This window comes from Pleurodeles waltl, chromosome 6, assembly GCF_031143425.1.
Source record: "Pleurodeles waltl isolate 20211129_DDA chromosome 6, aPleWal1.hap1.20221129, whole genome shotgun sequence".
Classification (NCBI taxonomy): Eukaryota; Metazoa; Chordata; class Amphibia; order Caudata; family Salamandridae; genus Pleurodeles; species Pleurodeles waltl.
Window position 1 is genome coordinate 385,670,455 of NC_090445.1, and position 21,532 is coordinate 385,691,986.

Genomic DNA, 21,532 nt, shown 5'->3' on the forward strand with positions numbered 1-21,532 from the left:
CTTTCATGGAGAGCCCAGAAGAATGTCTTTCCTTCAAGCATGGGCTTCTACTTAGTTTGGATATCTGGAAGGAATAGAAAGCAGCTCTTACTACTAAAGTGTCAGCTGTTTGAAGAGCCATTTATTTATGTCTGCCCTGCACTGACATATCCCTTCTGATGAGTAGTTTCCTGTAAATGTCTCAGATTGCAGAGATACTAACTACTGATATCCATATCCTGAGTAATGTGAGTACTTTAATATTCTCCTAAGAATATAGAGTTTTGCCACCTTCCACGAAAAGTGCCTTAAGAATGTAGTTTAATGTGTGCCTATATGTTGACATTCATAAGTACATAGGTTTCCACTCATACTCTGAAACTCACAGCTGGCCACATTCTGCCTTAAGACTACATATGGCACTCTGAGATATGGAAATCCTCCGGCTTTGTAGCTCAGTGGCAAAGCACGGATTTTTTGGAACCAGGGGACACGAGTTCAATCCTCATCAGGATCTTCTGTTTATCTTTTAAATCTTAACTCTTTTCAAGTTATTTCACCTAGGAATCACACCTCGTTTTGAGCTTGCTTATGGTCAACGTTCCCTTTTCTGCTTTTATCTTAGCAAGAAGACTTGAATAATACCAGAGAACTACGACTCATTCGTCTCCCCTTCCATTGCCTGACAAACGCCTGACAAACGCTGTTCTCACCCTGCTAGGCAAAACCAGATAATAACTCAATGTTTACCGTCCCTTGGAAAGGTTGAGCGAGTATCTGACCTCTCTTTCTGCTCAATCTGCTTCCACATAACGAGCGTTATAGGGCTCGAGCAGTGGCACCTTGGAGATTTTAATTTCTTTCCTCTCAAAACACTATAGCTCCCAGATACCTCGGCTCTCAGGAAAATGAGGTGAATCCTCAAAACCCCAGCCACCACTCACCATAAACTTCCTTTTCTCATGCTCTCTGTTCAAATGATACAACTTATCTTGTACTTAAAGTGAAAGTGAATGCAGGCAGACTTGTTTGATAGATTTGGTGACCTTGATTGGTTGGGGTGGATAAAGAAGTGAACCTGGTGTCTCAAGAAGTAGAATCAGGATGGGGATGAGGAAAAGAGAAATTGAGCATGGACCACAATCACAGGTTAGAGAAATACGTGTCATGAATGAAATCATTTTAAAAAGTTGACTTCTAGCAGGCATTATTTTTCAAAATTGCAGACAAATTAAAAATGAATTTTGTATTGGAGGAACAATCACAGCACACAAGAGGTACAATCTACTTTAGAGGAATAGCATATTTGGCTAAGGCCTTTGTGTGATGATGCTATCCTTTTGCCATTTATATGAGTAATATTTTATTCAATTTGGTTGATCAACATTTTTTGCAGCTCTTCAATTTATGGCTATTCATGCGACTATACTGTTTTTATTATTCTTGTTATTTAGCAAATTTATTTTTGAATACACTGATGTGAATGCATAGTTCACAAGTCAGCACATCATAATGCAGTGAAACGAATCGTCCCGAAGGCGATGTGATCCTAGGGACCCGGAGGAGTCAGACAGGAAGATTCTGAATAGAAGTGAATAATCTTTAGCAAGCGCCATCTTTAATCTGAGTTTAATTTTTCCTTTCATTGAAATGATTTAAAAAAGTTAATGCAGTTGCTCCAGGTGAGGCTCGAACTCACAACCTCGGCATGGCTCAGTGCAAGTACTGCTGTATAAGTACCGCGCGCTATCCGATTGCGCCACTGGAGCTCACACATACACCATGAGTCCAACTGCGCCACCTAGAGGTGACTTAGTAGACGACAGGATCGTCATCAACATACCGTATGCAAGATCAGCTCACATGCAAACATGTTACCCTGATTACTACAATTACAGTGGAACCGGAAAAGATTCTATAATTGTCCTGTAACATAAAATTCAGTCTTTTGAAAACCACATTCAATTATATCTCGTCAGTTCCGACAAAGTCTAGGGGAATCTAATTGTTATGTCTCATAAGCACAAAGGAGGAATTTAGCCAGAAAATGATATGTTGGACCCAAGTTGGGGGAAGGTGGGTAGTTGGATATCTTACTTCAACTGTTTTCATTTTAGCTACAGACTAGTGTCAACAGAGTACCTGGTGTGTACAAATGCTTTAAATCATGTTACAGGGTGGATGAAGTGGGTGAGTGGTTAAGGTGGCGGACTGCCCATACAGTGTGCTCTGCATGTGTGGATACAAATCCCACCATCGTCAAAGTCCGATCATGTTGGTTTTTGAAGGTCAGCACTGCTCCCAGTATAATTACGCTCTCTTTCGAGACACATCCAGAAATCGTTAGATGATCCCATCTGGCTAATCCATTGTAGCAAATACATTAAATAAAATAGAGGGTGTTGTGTTTATTAGAAAGTTAGTCTTTCATGGAGAGCCCAGAAGAATGTCTTTCCTTCAAGCATGGCCTTCTACTTAGTTTGGATATCTGGAAGGAATAGAAAGCAGCTCTTACTACTAAAGTGTCAGCTGTTTGAAGAGCCATTTATTTATGTCTGCCCTGCACTGACATATCCCTTCTGATGAGCAGTTTCCTGTAAATGTCTCAGATTGCAGAGATACTAACTACTGATATCCATATCCTGAGTAATGTGAGTACTTTAATATTCTCCTAAGAATATAGAGTTTTGCCACCTTCCAAGAAAAGTGCCTTAAGAATGTAGTTTAATTTGTGCCTATATGTTGACATTCATAAGTACATAGGCTTCCACTCATACTCTGAAAGTCACAGCTGGCCACATTCTGCCTTAAGACTACATATGGCACTCTGAGATCGGAAACCGTCTTGCTTTGTAGCTCAGTGGCAAAGCACTAATTTTTTGGAACCAGGGGACACGAGTTCAATCCTCATCAGGGTCTTCTGTTTATCTTTTAAATCTTAACTCTTTTCAAGTTATTTCACCTAGGAATCACACCTCGTTTTAAGCTTGCTTATTGTCAACGTTCCCTTTTCTGCTTTTATCTTAACAAGAAGACTTGAATAATACCAGAGAACTACGACTCATTCGTCTCCCCTTCCGATTGCCTGACAAACGCTGTTCTCACCCTGCAAGGCAAAACCAGATAATAACTCAATGTTTACCGTCCCTTGGAAAGGTTGAGCGAGTATCTGACCTCTCTTTCTGCTCAATCTGCTTCCACATAACGAGCGTTATAGGGCTCGAGCAGTGGCACCTTGGAGATTTTAATTTCTTTCCTCTCAAAACACTATAGCTCCCAGATACCTCGGCTCTCAGGAAAATGAGGTGAATCCTCAAAACCCCAGCCACCACTCACCATAAACTTCCTTTTCTCATGCTCTCTGTTCAAATGATACAACTTATCTTGTACTTAAAGTGAAAGTGAATGCAGGCAGACTTGTTTGATAGATTTGGTGACCTTGATTGGTTGGGATGGATAAAGTAGTGAACCTGGTGTCTCAAGAAGTAGAATCAGGATGGGGATGAGGAAAAGAGAAATTGAGCAGGGACCACAATCACAGGTTAGAGAAATACGTGTCATGAATGAAATCATTTTAAAAAGTTGACTTCTAGCAGGCATTATTTTTCAAAATTGCAGACAAATTAAAAATGAATTTTGTATTGGAGGAACAATCACAGCACACAAGAGGTACAATCTACTTTAGAGGAATAGCATATTTGGCTAAGGCCTTTGTGTGATGATGCTATCCTTTTGCCATTTATATGAGTTATATTTTATTCAATTTGGTTGATCAACATTTTTTGCAGCTCTTCAATTTATGGCTATTCATGCGACTATACTGTTTTTATTATTCAAGTTATTTAGCAAATTTCTTTTTGAATACACTGATGTGAATGCATAGTTCACAAGTCAGCACATCATAATGCAGTGAAACGAATCGTCCCGAAGGTGATGTGATCCTAGGGACCCGGAGGAGTTAGACAGGAAGATTCTGAATAGAAGTGAATAATCTTTAGCAAGCGCCATCTTTAATCTGAGTTTAATTTTTCCTTTCATTGAAATGATTTAAAAAAGTTAATGCTGTTGCTCCAGGTGAGGCTCGAACTCACAACCTCGGCATGGCTCAGTGCAAGTACTGCTGTATAAGTACCGCGCGCTAACCGATTGCGCCACTGGAGCTCACACATACACCATGAGTCCAACTGCGCCACCTAGAGGTGACTTAGTAGACGACAGGATCGTCATCAACATACCGTATGCAAGATCAGCTCACATGCAAACATGTTACCCTGATTACTACAATTACAGTGGAACCGGAAAAGATTCTATAATTGTCCTGTAACATAAAATTCAGTCTTTTGAAAACCACATTCAATTATATCTTGTCAGTTCCGACAAAGTCTAGGGGAATCTAATTGTTATGTCTCATAAGCACAAAGGAGGAATTTAGCCAGAAAATGATATGTTGGACCCAAGTTGGGGGAAGGTGGGTAGTTGGATATCTTACTTCAACTGTTTTCATTTTAGCTACAGACTAGTGTCAACAGAGTACCTCGTGTGTACAAATGCTTTAAATCATGTTACAGGGTGGATGAAGTGGGTGAGTGGTTAAGGTGGCGGACTGCCCATACAGTGTGCTCTGCATGTGTGGATACAAATCCCACCATCGTCAAAGTCCGATCATGTTGGTTTTTGAAGGTCAGCACTGCTCCCAGTATAATTACGCTCTCTTTCGAGACACATCCAGAAATCGTTAGATGATCCCATCTGGCTAATCCATTGTAGCAAATACATTAAATAAAATAGAGGGTTTTGTGTTTATTAGAAAGTTAGTCTTTCATGGAGAGCCCAGAAGAATGTCTTTCCTTCAAGCATGGCCTTCTACTTAGTTTGGATATCTGGAAGGAATAGAAAGCAGCTCTTACTACTAAAGTGTCAGCTGTTTGAAGAGCCATTTATTTATGTCTGCCCTGCACTGACATATCCCTTCTGATGAGCAGTTTCCTGTAAATGTCTCAGATTGCAGAGATACTAACTACTGATATCCATATCCTGAGTAATGTGAGTACTTTAATATTCTCCTAAGAATATAGAGTTTTGCCACCTTCCAAGAAAAGTGCCTTAAGAATGTAGTTTAATTTGTGCCTATATGTTGACATTCATAAGTACATAGGCTTCCACTCATACTCTGAAAGTCACAGCTGGCCACATTCTGCCTTAAGACTACATATGGCACTCTGAGATCGGAAACCGTCTGGCTTTGTAGCTCAGTGGCAAAGCACTGATTTTTTGGAACCAGGGGACACGAGTTCAATCCTCATCAGGGTCTTCTGTTTATCTTTTAAATCTTAACTCTTTTCAAGTTATTTCACCTAGGAATCACACCTCGTTTTAAGCTTGCTTATTGTCAACGTTCCCTTTTCTACTTTTATCTTAGCAAGAAGACTTGAATAATACCAGAGAACTACGACTCATTCGTCTCCCCTTCCGATTGCCTGACAAACGCCTGACAAACGCTGTTCTCACCCTGCTAGGCAAAACCAGATAATAACTCAATGTTTACCGTCCCTTGGAAAGGTTGAGCGAGTATCTGACCTCTCTTTCTGCTCAATCTGCTTCCACATAACGAGCGTTATAGGGCTCGAGCAGTGGCACCTTGGAGATTTTAATTTCTTTCCTCTCAAAACACTATAGCTCCCAGATACCTCGGCTCTCAGGAAAATGAGGTGAATCCTCAAAACCCCAGCCACCACTCACCATAAACTTCCTTTTCTCATGCTCTCTGTTCAAATGATACAACTTATCTTGTACTTAAAGTGAAAGTGAATGCAGGCAGACTTGTTTGATAGATTTGGTGACCTTGATTGGTTGGGGTGGATAAAGAAGTGAACCTGGTGTCTCAAGAAGTAGAATCAGGATGGGGATGAGGAAAAGAGAAATTGAGCATGGACCACAATCACAGGTTAGAGAAATACGTGTCATGAATGAAATCATTTTAAAAAGTTGACTTCTAGCAGGCATTATTTTTCAAAATTGCAGACAAATTAAAAATGAATTTAGTATTGGAGGAACAATCACAGCACACAAGAGGTACAATCTACTTTAGAGGAATAGCATATTTGGCTAAGGCCTTTGTGTGATGATGCTATCCTTTTGCCATTTATATGAGTTATATTTTATTCAATTTGGTTGATCAACATTTTTTGCAGCTCTTCAATTTATGGCTATTCATGCGACTATACTGTTTTTATTATTCTTGTTATTTAGCAAATTTCTTTTTGAATACACTGATGTGAATGCATAGTTCACAAGTCAGCACATCATAATGCAGTGAAACGAATCGTCCCGAAGGTGATGTGATCCTAGGGACCCGGAGGAGTCAGACAGGAAGATTCTGAATAGAAGTGAATAATCTTTAGCAAGCGCCATCTTTAATCTGAGTTTAATTTTTCCTTTCAGTGTAATGATTTAAAAAAGATAATGCAGTTGCTCGAGGTGAGGCTCGAACTCACAACCTCGGCATGGCTCAGTGCAAGTATTGCTGTATAAGTACCGCGCGCTAATCGATTGCGCCACTGGAGCTCACACATACACCATGAGTCCAACTGCGCCACCTAGAGGTGACTTAGTAGACGACAGGATCGTCATCAACATACCGTATGCAAGATCAGCTCACATGCAAACATGTTACCCTGATTACTACAATTACAGTGGAACCGGAAAAGATTCTATAATTGTCCTGTAACATAAAATTCAGTCTTTTGAAAACCACATTCAATTATATCTCGTCAGTTCCGACAAAGTCTAGGGGAATCTAATTGTTATGTCTCATAAGCACAAAGGAGGAATTTAGCCAGAAAATGATATGTTGGACCCAAGTTGGGGGAAGGTGGGTAGTTGGATATCTTACTTCAACTGTTTTAATTTTAGCTACAGACTAGTGTCAACAGAGTACCTCATGTTAACAAATGCTTTAAATCCTGTTACAGGGTGGATGAAGTGGGTGAGTGGTTAAGGTGGCGGACTGCCCATACAGTGTGCTCTGCATGTGTGGATACAAATCCCACCATCGTCAAAGTCCGATCATGTTGGTTTTTGAAGGTCAGCACTGCTCCCAGTATAATTACGCTCTCTTTCGAGACACATCCAGAAATCGTTAGATGATCCCATCTGGCTAATCCATTGTAGCAAATACATTAAATAAAATAGAGGGTGTTGTGTTTATTAGAAAGTTAGTCTTTCATGGAGAGCCCAGAAGAATGTCTTTCCTTCAAGCATGGCCTTCTACTTAGTTTGGATATCTGGAAGGAATAGAAAGCAGCTCTTACTACTAAAGTGTCAGCTGTTTGAAGAGCCATTTATTTATGTCTGCCCTGCACTGACATATCCCTTCTGATGAGTAGTTTCCTGTAAATGTCTCAGATTGCAGAGATACTAACTACTGATATCCGTATCCTGAGTAATGTGAGTTCTTTAATATTCTCCTAAGAATATAGAGTTTTGCCACCTTCCACGAAAAGTGCCTTAAGAATGTAGTTTAATGTGTGCCTATATGTTGACATTCATAAGTACATAGGTTTCCACTCATACTCTGAAACTCACAGCTGGCCACATTCTGCCTTAAGACTACATATGGCACTCTGAGATATGGAAATCCTCCGGCTCAGTGGCAAAGCACGGATTTTTTGGAACCAGGGGACACGAGTTCAATCCTCATCAGGATCTTCTGTTTATCTTTTAAATCTTAACTCTTTTCAAGTTATTTCACCTAGGAACCACACCTCGTTTTAAGCTTGCTTATTGTCAACGTTCCCTTTTCTGCTTTTATCTTAGCAAGAAGACTTGAATAATACCAGAGAACTACGACTCATTCGTCTCCCCTTCCGATTGCCTGACAAACGCCTGACAAACGCTGTTCTCACCCTGCTAGGCAAAACCAGATAATAACTCAATGTTTACCGTCCCTTGGAAAGGTTGAGCGAGTATCTGACCTCTCTTTCTGCTCAATCTGCTTCCACATAACGAGCGTTATAGGGCTCGAGCAGTGGCACCTTGGAGATTTTAATTTATTTCCTCTCAAAACACTATAGCTCCCAGATACCTCGGCTCTCAGGAAAATGAGGTGAATCCTCAAAACCCCAGCCACCACTCACCATAAACTTCCTTTTCTCATGCTCTCTGTTCAAATGATACAACTTATCTTGTACTTTAAGTGAAAGTGAATGCAGGCAGACTTGTTTGATAGATTTGGTGACCTTGATTGGTTGGGGTGGATAAAGAAGTGAACCTGGTGTCTCAAGAAGTAGAATCAGGATGGGGATGAGGAAAAGAGAAATTGAGCATGGACCACAATCACAGGTTAGAGAAATACGTGTCATGAATGAAATCATTTTAAAAAGTTGACTTCTAGCAGGCATTATTTTTCAAAATTGCAGACAAATTAAAAATGAATTTTGTATTGGAGGAACAATCACAGCACACAAGAGGTACAATCTACTTTAGAGGAATAGCATATTTGGCTAAGGCCTTTGTGTGATGATGCTATCCTTTTGCCATTTATATGAGTTATATTTTATTCAATTTGGTTGATCAACATTTTTTGCAGCTCTTCAATTTATGGCTATTCATGCGACTATACTGTTTTTATTATTCTTGTTATTTAGCAAATTTCTTTTTGAATACACTGATGTGAATGCATAGTTCACAAGTCAGCACATCATAATGCAGTGAAACGAATCGTCCCGAAGGCGATGTGATCCTAGGGACCCGGAGGAGTTAGACAGGAAGATTCTGAATAGAAGTAAATAATCTTTAGCAAGCGCCATCTTTAATCTGAGTTTAATTTTTCCTTTCATTGAAATGATTTAAAAAAGATAATGCAGTTGCTCCAGGTGAGGCTCGAACTCACAACCTCGGCATGGCTCAGTGCAAGTACTGCTGTATAAGTACCGCGCGCTAACCGATTGCGCCACTGGAGCTCACACATACACCATGAGTCCAACTGCGCCACCTAGAGGTGACTTAGTAGACGACAGGATCGTCATCAACATACCGTATGCAAGATCAGCTCACATGCAAACATGTTACCCTGATTACTACAATTACAGTGGAACCGGAAAAGATTCTATAATTGTCCTGTAACATAAAATTCAGTCTTTTGAAAACCACATTCAATTATATCTCGTCAGTTCCGACAAAGTCTAGGGGAATCTAATTGTTATGTCTCATAAGCACAAAGTAGGAATTTAGCCAGAAAATGATATGTTGGACCCAAGTTGGGGGAAGGTGGGTAGTTGGATATCTTACTTCAACTGTTTTCATTTTAGCTACAGACTAGTGTCAACAGAGTACCTCGTGTGTACAAATGCTTTAAATCCTGTTCCAGGGTGGATGAAGTGGGTGAGTGGTTAAGGTGGCGGACTGCCCATACAGTGTGCTCTGCATGTGTGGATACAAATCCCACCATCGTCAAAGTCCGATCATGTTGGTTTTTGAAGGTCAGCACTGCTCCCAGTATAATTACGCTCTCTTTCGAGACACATCCAGAAATCGTTAGATGATCCCATCTGGCTAATCCATTGTAGCAAATACATTAAATAAAATAGAGTGTGTTGTGTTTATTAGAAAGTTAGTCTTTCATGGAGAGCCCAGAAGAATGTCTTTCCTTCAAGCATGGCCTTCTACTTAGTTTGGATATCTGGAAGGAATAGAAAGCAGCTCTTACTACTAAAGTGTCAGCTGTTTGAAGAGCCATTTATTTATGTCTGCCCTGCACTGACATATCCCTTCTGATGAGTAGTTTCCTGTAAATGTCTCAGATTGCAGAGATACTAACTACTGATATCCATATCCTGAGTAATGTGAGTACTTTAATATTCTCCTAAGAATATAGAGTTTTGCCACCTTCCACGAAATGTGCCTTAAGAATGTAGTTTAATGTGTGCCTATATGTTGACATTCATAAGTACATAGGTTTCCACTCATACTCTGAAACTCACAGCTGGCCACATTCTGCCTTAAGACTACATATGGCACTCTGAGATATGGAAAACCTCCGGCTTTGTAGCTCGGTGGCAAAGCACGGATTTTTTGGAACCAGGGGACACGAGTTCAATCGTCATCAGGATCTTCTGTTTATCTTTTAAATCTTAACTCTTTTCAAGTTATTTCACCTAGGAATCACACCTCGTTTTAAGCTTGCTTATTGTCAACGTTCCCTTTTCTGCTTTTATCTTAACAAGAAGACTTGAATAATACCAGAGAACTACGACTCATTCGTCTCCCCTTCCGATTGCCTGACAAACGCTGTTCTCACCCTGCAAGGCAAAACCAGATAATAACTCAATGTTTACCGTCCCTTGGAAAGGTTGAGCGAGTATCTGACCTCTCTTTCTGCTCAATCTGCTTCCACATAACGAGCGTTATAGGGCTCGAGCAGTGGCACCTTGGAGATTTTAATTTCTTTCCTCTCAAAACACTATAGCTCCCAGATACCTCGGCTCTCAGGAAAATGAGGTGAATCCTCAAAACCCCAGCCACCACTCACCATAAACTTCCTTTTCTCATGCTCTCTGTTCAAATGATACAACTTATCTTGTACTTAAAGTGAAAGTGAATGCAGGCAGACTTGTTTGATAGATTTGGTGACCTTGATTGGTTGGGATGGATAAAGTAGTGAACCTGGTGTCTCAAGAAGTAGAATCAGGATGGGGATGAGGAAAAGAGAAATTGAGCAGGGACCACAATCACAGGTTAGAGAAATACGTGTCATGAATGAAATCATTTTAAAAAGTTGACTTCTAGCAGGCATTATTTTTCAAAATTGCAGACAAATTAAAAATGAATTTTGTATTGGAGGAACAATCACAGCACACAAGAGGTACAATCTACTTTAGAGGAATAGCATATTTGGCTAAGGCCTTTGTGTGATGATGCTATCCTTTTGCCATTTATATGAGTTATATTTTATTCAATTTGGTTGATCAACATTTTTTGCAGCTCTTCAATTTATGGCTATTCATGCGACTATACTGTTTTTATTATTCAAGTTATTTAGCAAATTTCTTTTTGAATACACTGATGTGAATGCATAGTTCACAAGTCAGCACATCATAATGCAGTGAAACGAATCGTCCCGAAGGTGATGTGATCCTAGGGACCCGGAGGAGTTAGACAGGAAGATTCTGAATAGAAGTGAATAATCTTTAGCAAGCGCCATCTTTAATCTGAGTTTAATTTTTCCTTTCATTGAAATGATTTAAAAAAGTTAATGCTGTTGCTCCAGGTGAGGCTCGAACTCACAACCTCGGCATGGCTCAGTGCAAGTACTGCTGTATAAGTACCGCGCGCTAACCGATTGCGCCACTGGAGCTCACACATACACCATGAGTCCAACTGCGCCACCTAGAGGTGACTTAGTAGACGACAGGATCGTCATCAACATACCGTATGCAAGATCAGCTCACATGCAAACATGTTACCCTGATTACTACAATTACAGTGGAACCGGAAAAGATTCTATAATTGTCCTGTAACATAAAATTCAGTCTTTTGAAAACCACATTCAATTATATCTTGTCAGTTCCGACAAAGTCTAGGGGAATCTAATTGTTATGTCTCATAAGCACAAAGGAGGAATTTAGCCAGAAAATGATATGTTGGACCCAAGTTGGGGGAAGGTGGGTAGTTGGATATCTTACTTCAACTGTTTTCATTTTAGCTACAGACTAGTGTCAACAGAGTACCTCGTGTGTACAAATGCTTTAAATCATGTTACAGGGTGGATGAAGTGGGTGAGTGGTTAAGGTGGCGGACTGCCCATACAGTGTGCTCTGCATGTGTGGATACAAATCCCACCATCGTCAAAGTCCGATCATGTTGGTTTTTGAAGGTCAGCACTGCTCCCAGTATAATTACGCTCTCTTTCGAGACACATCCAGAAATCGTTAGATGATCCCATCTGGCTAATCCATTGTAGCAAATACATTAAATAAAATAGAGGGTTTTGTGTTTATTAGAAAGTTAGTCTTTCATGGAGAGCCCAGAAGAATGTCTTTCCTTCAAGCATGGCCTTCTACTTAGTTTGGATATCTGGAAGGAATAGAAAGCAGCTCTTACTACTAAAGTGTCAGCTGTTTGAAGAGCCATTTATTTATGTCTGCCCTGCACTGACATATCCCTTCTGATGAGCAGTTTCCTGTAAATGTCTCAGATTGCAGAGATACTAACTACTGATATCCATATCCTGAGTAATGTGAGTACTTTAATATTCTCCTAAGAATATAGAGTTTTGCCACCTTCCAAGAAAAGTGCCTTAAGAATGTAGTTTAATTTGTGCCTATATGTTGACATTCATAAGTACATAGGCTTCCACTCATACTCTGAAAGTCACAGCTGGCCACATTCTGCCTTAAGACTACATATGGCACTCTGAGATCGGAAACCGTCTGGCTTTGTAGCTCAGTGGCAAAGCACTGATTTTTTGGAACCAGGGGACACGAGTTCAATCCTCATCAGGGTCTTCTGTTTATCTTTTAAATCTTAACTCTTTTCAAGTTATTTCACCTAGGAATCACACCTCGTTTTAAGCTTGCTTATTGTCAACGTTCCCTTTTCTACTTTTATCTTAGCAAGAAGACTTGAATAATACCAGAGAACTACGACTCATTCGTCTCCCCTTCCGATTGCCTGACAAACGCCTGACAAACGCTGTTCTCACCCTGCTAGGCAAAACCAGATAATAACTCAATGTTTACCGTCCCTTGGAAAGGTTGAGCGAGTATCTGACCTCTCTTTCTGCTCAATCTGCTTCCACATAACGAGCGTTATAGGGCTCGAGCAGTGGCACCTTGGAGATTTTAATTTCTTTCCTCTCAAAACACTATAGCTCCCAGATACCTCGGCTCTCAGGAAAATGAGGTGAATCCTCAAAACCCCAGCCACCACTCACCATAAACTTCCTTTTCTCATGCTCTCTGTTCAAATGATACAACTTATCTTGTACTTAAAGTGAAAGTGAATGCAGGCAGACTTGTTTGATAGATTTGGTGACCTTGATTGGTTGGGGTGGATAAAGAAGTGAACCTGGTGTCTCAAGAAGTAGAATCAGGATGGGGATGAGGAAAAGAGAAATTGAGCATGGACCACAATCACAGGTTAGAGAAATACGTGTCATGAATGAAATCATTTTAAAAAGTTGACTTCTAGCAGGCATTATTTTTCAAAATTGCAGACAAATTAAAAATGAATTTAGTATTGGAGGAACAATCACAGCACACAAGAGGTACAATCTACTTTAGAGGAATAGCATATTTGGCTAAGGCCTTTGTGTGATGATGCTATCCTTTTGCCATTTATATGAGTTATATTTTATTCAATTTGGTTGATCAACATTTTTTGCAGCTCTTCAATTTATGGCTATTCATGCGACTATACTGTTTTTATTATTCTTGTTATTTAGCAAATTTCTTTTTGAATACACTGATGTGAATGCATAGTTCACAAGTCAGCACATCATAATGCAGTGAAACGAATCGTCCCGAAGGTGATGTGATCCTAGGGACCCGGAGGAGTCAGACAGGAAGATTCTGAATAGAAGTGAATAATCTTTAGCAAGCGCCATCTTTAATCTGAGTTTAATTTTTCCTTTCAGTGTAATGATTTAAAAAAGATAATGCAGTTGCTCGAGGTGAGGCTCGAACTCACAACCTCGGCATGGCTCAGTGCAAGTATTGCTGTATAAGTACCGCGCGCTAATCGATTGCGCCACTGGAGCTCACACATACACCATGAGTCCAACTGCGCCACCTAGAGGTGACTTAGTAGACGACAGGATCGTCATCAACATACCGTATGCAAGATCAGCTCACATGCAAACATGTTACCCTGATTACTACAATTACAGTGGAACCGGAAAAGATTCTATAATTGTCCTGTAACATAAAATTCAGTCTTTTGAAAACCACATTCAATTATATCTCGTCAGTTCCGACAAAGTCTAGGGGAATCTAATTGTTATGTCTCATAAGCACAAAGGAGGAATTTAGCCAGAAAATGATATGTTGGACCCAAGTTGGGGGAAGGTGGGTAGTTGGATATCTTACTTCAACTGTTTTAATTTTAGCTACAGACTAGTGTCAACAGAGTACCTCATGTTAACAAATGCTTTAAATCCTGTTACAGGGTGGATGAAGTGGGTGAGTGGTTAAGGTGGCGGACTGCCCATACAGTGTGCTCTGCATGTGTGGATACAAATCCCACCATCGTCAAAGTCCGATCATGTTGGTTTTTGAAGGTCAGCACTGCTCCCAGTATAATTACGCTCTCTTTCGAGACACATCCAGAAATCGTTAGATGATCCCATCTGGCTAATCCATTGTAGCAAATACATTAAATAAAATAGAGGGTGTTGTGTTTATTAGAAAGTTAGTCTTTCATGGAGAGCCCAGAAGAATGTCTTTCCTTCAAGCATGGCCTTCTACTTAGTTTGGATATCTGGAAGGAATAGAAAGCAGCTCTTACTACTAAAGTGTCAGCTGTTTGAAGAGCCATTTATTTATGTCTGCCCTGCACTGACATATCCCTTCTGATGAGTAGTTTCCTGTAAATGTCTCAGATTGCAGAGATACTAACTACTGATATCCGTATCCTGAGTAATGTGAGTTCTTTAATATTCTCCTAAGAATATAGAGTTTTGCCACCTTCCACGAAAAGTGCCTTAAGAATGTAGTTTAATGTGTGCCTATATGTTGACATTCATAAGTACATAGGTTTCCACTCATACTCTGAAACTCACAGCTGGCCACATTCTGCCTTAAGACTACATATGGCACTCTGAGATATGGAAATCCTCCGGCTCAGTGGCAAAGCACGGATTTTTTGGAACCAGGGGACACGAGTTCAATCCTCATCAGGATCTTCTGTTTATCTTTTAAATCTTAACTCTTTTCAAGTTATTTCACCTAGGAACCACACCTCGTTTTAAGCTTGCTTATTGTCAACGTTCCCTTTTCTGCTTTTATCTTAGCAAGAAGACTTGAATAATACCAGAGAACTACGACTCATTCGTCTCCCCTTCCGATTGCCTGACAAACGCCTGACAAACGCTGTTCTCACCCTGCTAGGCAAAACCAGATAATAACTCAATGTTTACCGTCCCTTGGAAAGGTTGAGCGAGTATCTGACCTCTCTTTCTGCTCAATCTGCTTCCACATAACGAGCGTTATAGGGCTCGAGCAGTGGCACCTTGGAGATTTTAATTTATTTCCTCTCAAAACACTATAGCTCCCAGATACCTCGGCTCTCAGGAAAATGAGGTGAATCCTCAAAACCCCAGCCACCACTCACCATAAACTTCCTTTTCTCATGCTCTCTGTTCAAATGATACAACTTATCTTGTACTTTAAGTGAAAGTGAATGCAGGCAGACTTGTTTGATAGATTTGGTGACCTTGATTGGTTGGGGTGGATAAAGAAGTGAACCTGGTGTCTCAAGAAGTAGAATCAGGATGGGGATGAGGAAAAGAGAAATTGAGCATGGACCACAATCACAGGTTAGAGAAATACGTGTCATGAATGAAATCATTTTAAAAAGTTGACTTCTAGCAGGCATTATTTTTCAAAATTGCAGACAAATTAAAAATGAATTTTGTATTGGAGGAACAATCACAGCACACAAGAGGTACAATCTACTTTAGAGGAATAGCATATTTGGCTAAGGCCTTTGTGTGATGATGCTATCCTTTTGCCATTTATATGAGTTATATTTTATTCAATTTGGTTGATCAACATTTTTTGCAGCTCTTCAATTTATGGCTATTCATGCGACTATACTGTTTTTATTATTCTTGTTATTTAGCAAATTTCTTTTTGAATACACTGATGTGAATGCATAGTTCACAAGTCAGCACATCATAATGCAGTGAAACGAATCGTCCCGAAGGCGATGTGATCCTAGGGACCCGGAGGAGTTAGACAGGAAGATTCTGAATAGAAGTAAATAATCTTTAGCAAGCGCCATCTTTAATCTGAGTTTAATTTTTCCTTTCATTGAAATGATTTAAAAAAGATAATGCAGTTGCTCCAGGTGAGGCTCGAACTCACAACCTCGGCATGGCTCAGTGCAAGTACTGCTGTATAAGTACCGCGCGCTAACCGATTGCGCCACTGGAGCTCACACATACACCATGAGTCCAACTGCGCCACCTAGAGGTGACTTAGTAGACGACAGGATCGTCATCAACATACCGTATGCAAGATCAGCTCACATGCAAACATGTTACCCTGATTACTACAATTACAGTGGAACCGGAAAAGATTCTATAATTGTCCTGTAACATAAAATTCAGTCTTTTGAAAACCACATTCAATTATATCTCGTCAGTTCCGACAAAGTCTAGGGGAATCTAATTGTTATGTCTCATAAGCACAAAGTAGGAATTTAGCCAGAAAATGATATGTTGGACCCAAGTTGGGGGAAGGTGGGTAGTTGGATATCTTACTTCAACTGTTTTCATTTTAGCTACAGACTAGTGTCAACAGAGTACCTCGTGTGTACAAATGCTTTAAATCCTGTTCCAGGGTGGATGAAGTGGGTGAGTGGTTAAGGTGGCGGACTGCCCATACAGTGTGCTCTGCATGTGTGGATACAAATCCCACCATCGTCAAAGTCCGATCATGTTGGTTTTTGAAGGTCAGCACTGCTCCCAGTATAATTACGCTCTCTTTCGAGACACATCCAGAAATCGTTAGATGATCCCATCTGGCTAATCCATTGTAGCAAATACATTAAATAAAATAGAGTGTGTTGTGTTTATTAGAAAGTTAGTCTTTCATGGAGAGCCCAGAAGAATGTCTTTCCTTCAAGCATGGCCTTCTACTTAGTTTGGATATCTGGAAGGAATAGAAAGCAGCTCTTACTACTAAAGTGTCAGCTGTTTGAAGAGCCATTTATTTATGTCTGCCCTGCACTGACATATCCCTTCTGATGAGTAGTTTCCTGTAAATGTCTCAGATTGCAGAGATACTAACTACTGATATCCATATCCTGAGTAATGTGAGTACTTTAATATTCTCCTAAGAATATAGAGTTTTGCCACCTTCCACGAAATGTGCCTTAAGAATGTAGTTTAATGTGTGCCTATATGTTGACATTCATAAGTACATAGGTTTCCACTCATACTCTGAAACTCACAGCTGGCCACATTCTGCCTTAAGACTACATATGGCACTCTGAGATATGGAAAACCTCCGGCTTTGTAGCTCGGTGGCAAAGCACGGATTTTTTGGAACCAGGGGACACGAGTTCAATCGTCATCAGGATCTTCTGTTTATCTTTTAAATCTTAACTCTTTTCAAGTTATTTCACCTAGGAATCACACCTCGTTTTAAGCTTGCTTATTGTCAACGTTCCCTTTTCTGCTTTTATCTTAACAAGAAGACTTGAATAATACCAGAGAACTACGACTCATTCGTCTCCCCTTCCGATTGCCTGACAAACGCTGTTCTCACCCTGCAAGGCAAAACCAGATAATAACTCAATGTTTACCGTCCCTTGGAAAGGTTGAGCGAGTATCTGACCTCTCTTTCTGCTCAATCTGCTTCCACATAACGAGCGTTATAGGGCTCGAGCAGTGGCACCTTGGAGATTTTAATTTCTTTCCTCTCAAAACACTATAGCTCCCAGATACCTCGGCTCTCAGGAAAATGAGGTGAATCCTCAAAACCCCAGCCACCACTCACCATAAACTTCCTTTTCTCATGCTCTCTGTTCAAATGATACAACTTATCTTGTACTTAAAGTGAAAGTGAATGCAGGCAGACTTGTTTGATAGATTTGGTGACCTTGATTGGTTGGGATGGATAAAGTAGTGAACCTGGTGTCTCAAGAAGTAGAATCAGGATGGGGATGAGGAAAAGAGAAATTGAGCAGGGACCACAATCACAGGTTAGAGAAATACGTGTCATGAATGAAATCATTTTAAAAAGTTGACTTCTAGCAGGCATTATTTTTCAAAATTGCAGACAAATTAAAAATGAATTTTGTATTGGAGGAACAATCACAGCACACAAGAGGTACAATCTACTTTAGAGGAATAGCATATTTGGCTAAGGCCTTTGTGTGATGATGCTATCCTTTTGCCATTTATATGAGTTATATTTTATTCAATTTGGTTGATCAACATTTTTTGCAGCTCTTCAATTTATGGCTATTCATGCGACTATACTGTTTTTATTATTCAAGTTATTTAGCAAATTTCTTTTTGAATACACTGATGTGAATGCATAGTTCACAAGTCAGCACATCATAATGCAGTGAAACGAATCGTCCCGAAGGTGATGTGATCCTAGGGACCCGGAGGAGTTAGACAGGAAGATTCTGAATAGAAGTGAATAATCTTTAGCAAGCGCCATCTTTAATCTGAGTTTAATTTTTCCTTTCATTGAAATGATTTAAAAAAGTTAATGCTGTTGCTCCAGGTGAGGCTCGAACTCACAACCTCGGCATGGCTCAGTGCAAGTACTGCTGTATAAGTACCGCGCGCTAACCGATTGCGCCACTGGAGCTCACACATACACCATGAGTCCAACTGCGCCACCTAGAGGTGACTTAGTAGACGACAGGATCGTCATCAACATACCGTATGCAAGATCAGCTCACATGCAAACATGTTACCCTGATTACTACAATTACAGTGGAACCGGAAAAGATTCTATAATTGTCCTGTAACATAAAATTCAGTCTTTTGAAAACCACATTCAATTATATCTTGTCAGTTCCGACAAAGTCTAGGGGAATCTAATTGTTATGTCTCATAAGCACAAAGGAGGAATTTAGCCAGAAAATGATATGTTGGACCCAAGTTGGGGGAAGGTGGGTAGTTGGATATCTTACTTCAACTGTTTTCATTTTAGCTACAGACTAGTGTCAACAGAGTACCTCGTGTGTACAAATGCTTTAAATCATGTTACAGGGTGGATGAAGTGGGTGAGTGGTTAAGGTGGCGGACTGCCCATACAGTGTGCTCTGCATGTGTGGATACAAATCCCACCATCGTCAAAGTCCGATCATGTTGGTTTTTGAAGGTCAGCACTGCTCCCAGTATAATTACGCTCTCTTTCGAGACACATCCAGAAATCGTTAGATGATCCCATCTGGCTAATCCATTGTAGCAAATACATTAAATAAAATAGAGGGTTTTGTGTTTATTAGAAAGTTAGTCTTTCATGGAGAGCCCAGAAGAATGTCTTTCCTTCAAGCATGGCCTTCTACTTAGTTTGGATATCTGGAAGGAATAGAAAGCAGCTCTTACTACTAAAGTGTCAGCTGTTTGAAGAGCCATTTATTTATGTCTGCCCTGCACTGACATATCCCTTCTGATGAGCAGTTTCCTGTAAATGTCTCAGATTGCAGAGATACTAACTACTGATATCCATATCCTGAGTAATGTGAGTACTTTAATATTCTCCTAAGAATATAGAGTTTTGCCACCTTCCAAGAAAAGTGCCTTAAGAATGTAGTTTAATTTGTGCCTATATGTTGACATTCATAAGTACATAGGCTTCCACTCATACTCTGAAAGTCACAGCTGGCCACATTCTGCCTTAAGACTACATATGGCACTCTGAGATCGGAAACCGTCTGGCTTTGTAGCTCAGTGGCAAAGCACTGATTTTTTGGAACCAGGGGACACGAGTTCAATCCTCATCAGGGTCTTCTGTTTATCTTTTAAATCTTAACTCTTTTCAAGTTATTTCACCTAGGAATCACACCTCGTTTTAAGCTTGCTTATTGTCAACGTTCCCTTTTCTACTTTTATCTTAGCAAGAAGACTTGAATAATACCAGAGAACTACGACTCATTCGTCTCCCCTTCCGATTGCCTGACAAACGCCTGACAAACGCTGTTCTCACCCTGCTAGGCAAAACCAGATAATAACTCAATGTTTACCGTCCCTTGGAAAGGTTGAGCGAGTATCTGACCTCTCTTTCTGCTCAATCTGCTTCCACATAACGAGCGTTATAGGGCTCGAGCAGTGGCACCTTGGAGATTTTAATTTCTTTCCTCTCAAAACACTATAGCTCCCAGATACCTCGGCTCTCAGGAAAATGAGGTGAATCCTCAAAACCCCAGCCACCACTCACCATAAACTTCCTTTTCTCATGCTCTCTGTTCAAATGATACAACTTATCTTGTACTTAAAGTGAAAGTGAATGCAGGCAGACTTGTTTGATAGATTTGGTGACCTTGATTGGTTGGGGTGGATAAAGAAGTGAACCTGGTGTCTCAAGAAGTAGAATCAGGATGGGGATGAGGAAAAGAGAAATTGAGCATGGACCACAATCACAGGTTAGAGAAATACGTGTCATGAATGAAATCATTTTAAAAAGTTGACTTCTAGCAGGCATTATTTTTCAAAATTGCAGACAAATTAAAAATGAATTTAGTATTGGAGGAACAATCACAGCACACAAGAGGTACAATCTACTTTAGAGGAATAGCATATTTGGCTAAGGCCTTTGTGTGATGATGCTATCCTTTTGCCATTTATATGAGTTATATTTTATTCAATTTGGTTGATCAACATTTTTTGCAGCTCTTCAATTTATGGCTATTCATGCGACTATACTGTTTTTATTATTCTTGTTATTTAGCAAATTTCTTTTTGAATACACTGATGTGAATGCATAGTTCACAAGTCAGCACATCATAATGCAGTGAAACGAATCGTCCCGAAGGTGATGTGATCCTAGGGACCCGGAGGAGTCAGACAGGAAGATTCTGAATAGAAGTGAATAATCTTTAGCAAGCGCCATCTTTAATCTGAGTTTAATTTTTCCTTTCAGTGTAATGATTTAAAAAAGATAATGCAGTTGCTCGAGGTGAGGCTCGAACTCACAACCTCGGCATGGCTCAGTGCAAGTATTGCTGTATAAGTACCGCGCGCTAATCGATTGCGCCACTGGAGCTCACACATACACCATGAGTCCAACTGCGCCACCTAGAGGTGACTTAGTAGACGACAGGATCGTCATCAACATACCGTATGCAAGATCAGCTCACATGCAAACATGTTACCCTGATTACTACAATTACAGTGGAACCGGAAAAGATTCTATAATTGTCCTGTAACATAAAATTCAGTCTTTTGAAAACCACATTCAATTATATCTCGTCAGTTCCGACAAAGTCTAGGGGAATCTAATTGTTATGTCTCATAAGCACAAAGGAGGAATTTAGCCAGAAAATGATATGTTGGACCCAAGTTGGGGGAAGGTGGGTAGTTGGATATCTTACTTCAACTGTTTTAATTTTAGCTACAGACTAGTGTCAACAGAGTACCTCATGTTAACAAATGCTTTAAATCCTGTTACAGGGTGGATGAAGTGGGTGAGTGGTTAAGGTGGCGGACTGCCCATACAGTGTGCTCTGCATGTGTGGATACAAATCCCACCATCGTCAAAGTCCGATCATGTTGGTTTTTGAAGGTCAGCACTGCTCCCAGTATAATTACGCTCTCTTTCGAGACACATCCAGAAATCGTTAGATGATCCCATCTGGCTAATCCATTGTA

At 40.2% G+C, this 21,532-nt stretch overlaps 9 non-coding genes across 9 annotated transcripts; all 9 read right to left on the minus strand.

Moving 5' to 3' along the window:
* Window positions 1–1,653: 1,653 nt before the first annotated feature.
* On the minus strand, window positions 1,654–1,748 carry TRNAI-UAU (transfer RNA isoleucine (anticodon UAU)). Its single transcript has 2 exons — window positions 1,711–1,748; window positions 1,654–1,689 (listed from the first exon to the last, which is right to left on the minus strand). It is a non-coding gene; the product is annotated as a tRNA-Ile (tRNA).
* Window positions 1,749–4,045: 2,297 nt separating this feature from the next.
* TRNAI-UAU (transfer RNA isoleucine (anticodon UAU)) lies at window positions 4,046–4,140 on the minus strand. The gene is made up of 2 exons: window positions 4,103–4,140; window positions 4,046–4,081 (listed from the first exon to the last, which is right to left on the minus strand). It is a non-coding gene; the product is annotated as a tRNA-Ile (tRNA).
* A 2,308-nt stretch (window positions 4,141–6,448) lies between these two features.
* TRNAI-UAU (transfer RNA isoleucine (anticodon UAU)) lies at window positions 6,449–6,543 on the minus strand. The gene is made up of 2 exons: window positions 6,506–6,543; window positions 6,449–6,484 (listed from the first exon to the last, which is right to left on the minus strand). It is a non-coding gene; the product is annotated as a tRNA-Ile (tRNA).
* A 2,301-nt stretch (window positions 6,544–8,844) lies between these two features.
* Window positions 8,845–8,939, minus strand: TRNAI-UAU (transfer RNA isoleucine (anticodon UAU)). Its single transcript has 2 exons — window positions 8,902–8,939; window positions 8,845–8,880 (listed from the first exon to the last, which is right to left on the minus strand). It is a non-coding gene; the product is annotated as a tRNA-Ile (tRNA).
* A 2,298-nt stretch (window positions 8,940–11,237) lies between these two features.
* On the minus strand, window positions 11,238–11,332 carry TRNAI-UAU (transfer RNA isoleucine (anticodon UAU)). Its single transcript has 2 exons — window positions 11,295–11,332; window positions 11,238–11,273 (listed from the first exon to the last, which is right to left on the minus strand). It is a non-coding gene; the product is annotated as a tRNA-Ile (tRNA).
* A 2,308-nt stretch (window positions 11,333–13,640) lies between these two features.
* On the minus strand, window positions 13,641–13,735 carry TRNAI-UAU (transfer RNA isoleucine (anticodon UAU)). Its single transcript has 2 exons — window positions 13,698–13,735; window positions 13,641–13,676 (listed from the first exon to the last, which is right to left on the minus strand). It is a non-coding gene; the product is annotated as a tRNA-Ile (tRNA).
* Window positions 13,736–16,036: 2,301 nt separating this feature from the next.
* On the minus strand, window positions 16,037–16,131 carry TRNAI-UAU (transfer RNA isoleucine (anticodon UAU)). Its single transcript has 2 exons — window positions 16,094–16,131; window positions 16,037–16,072 (listed from the first exon to the last, which is right to left on the minus strand). It is a non-coding gene; the product is annotated as a tRNA-Ile (tRNA).
* Window positions 16,132–18,429: 2,298 nt separating this feature from the next.
* Window positions 18,430–18,524, minus strand: TRNAI-UAU (transfer RNA isoleucine (anticodon UAU)). The gene is made up of 2 exons: window positions 18,487–18,524; window positions 18,430–18,465 (listed from the first exon to the last, which is right to left on the minus strand). It is a non-coding gene; the product is annotated as a tRNA-Ile (tRNA).
* Window positions 18,525–20,832: 2,308 nt separating this feature from the next.
* Window positions 20,833–20,927, minus strand: TRNAI-UAU (transfer RNA isoleucine (anticodon UAU)). The gene is made up of 2 exons: window positions 20,890–20,927; window positions 20,833–20,868 (listed from the first exon to the last, which is right to left on the minus strand). It is a non-coding gene; the product is annotated as a tRNA-Ile (tRNA).
* Window positions 20,928–21,532: the final 605 nt, after the last annotated feature.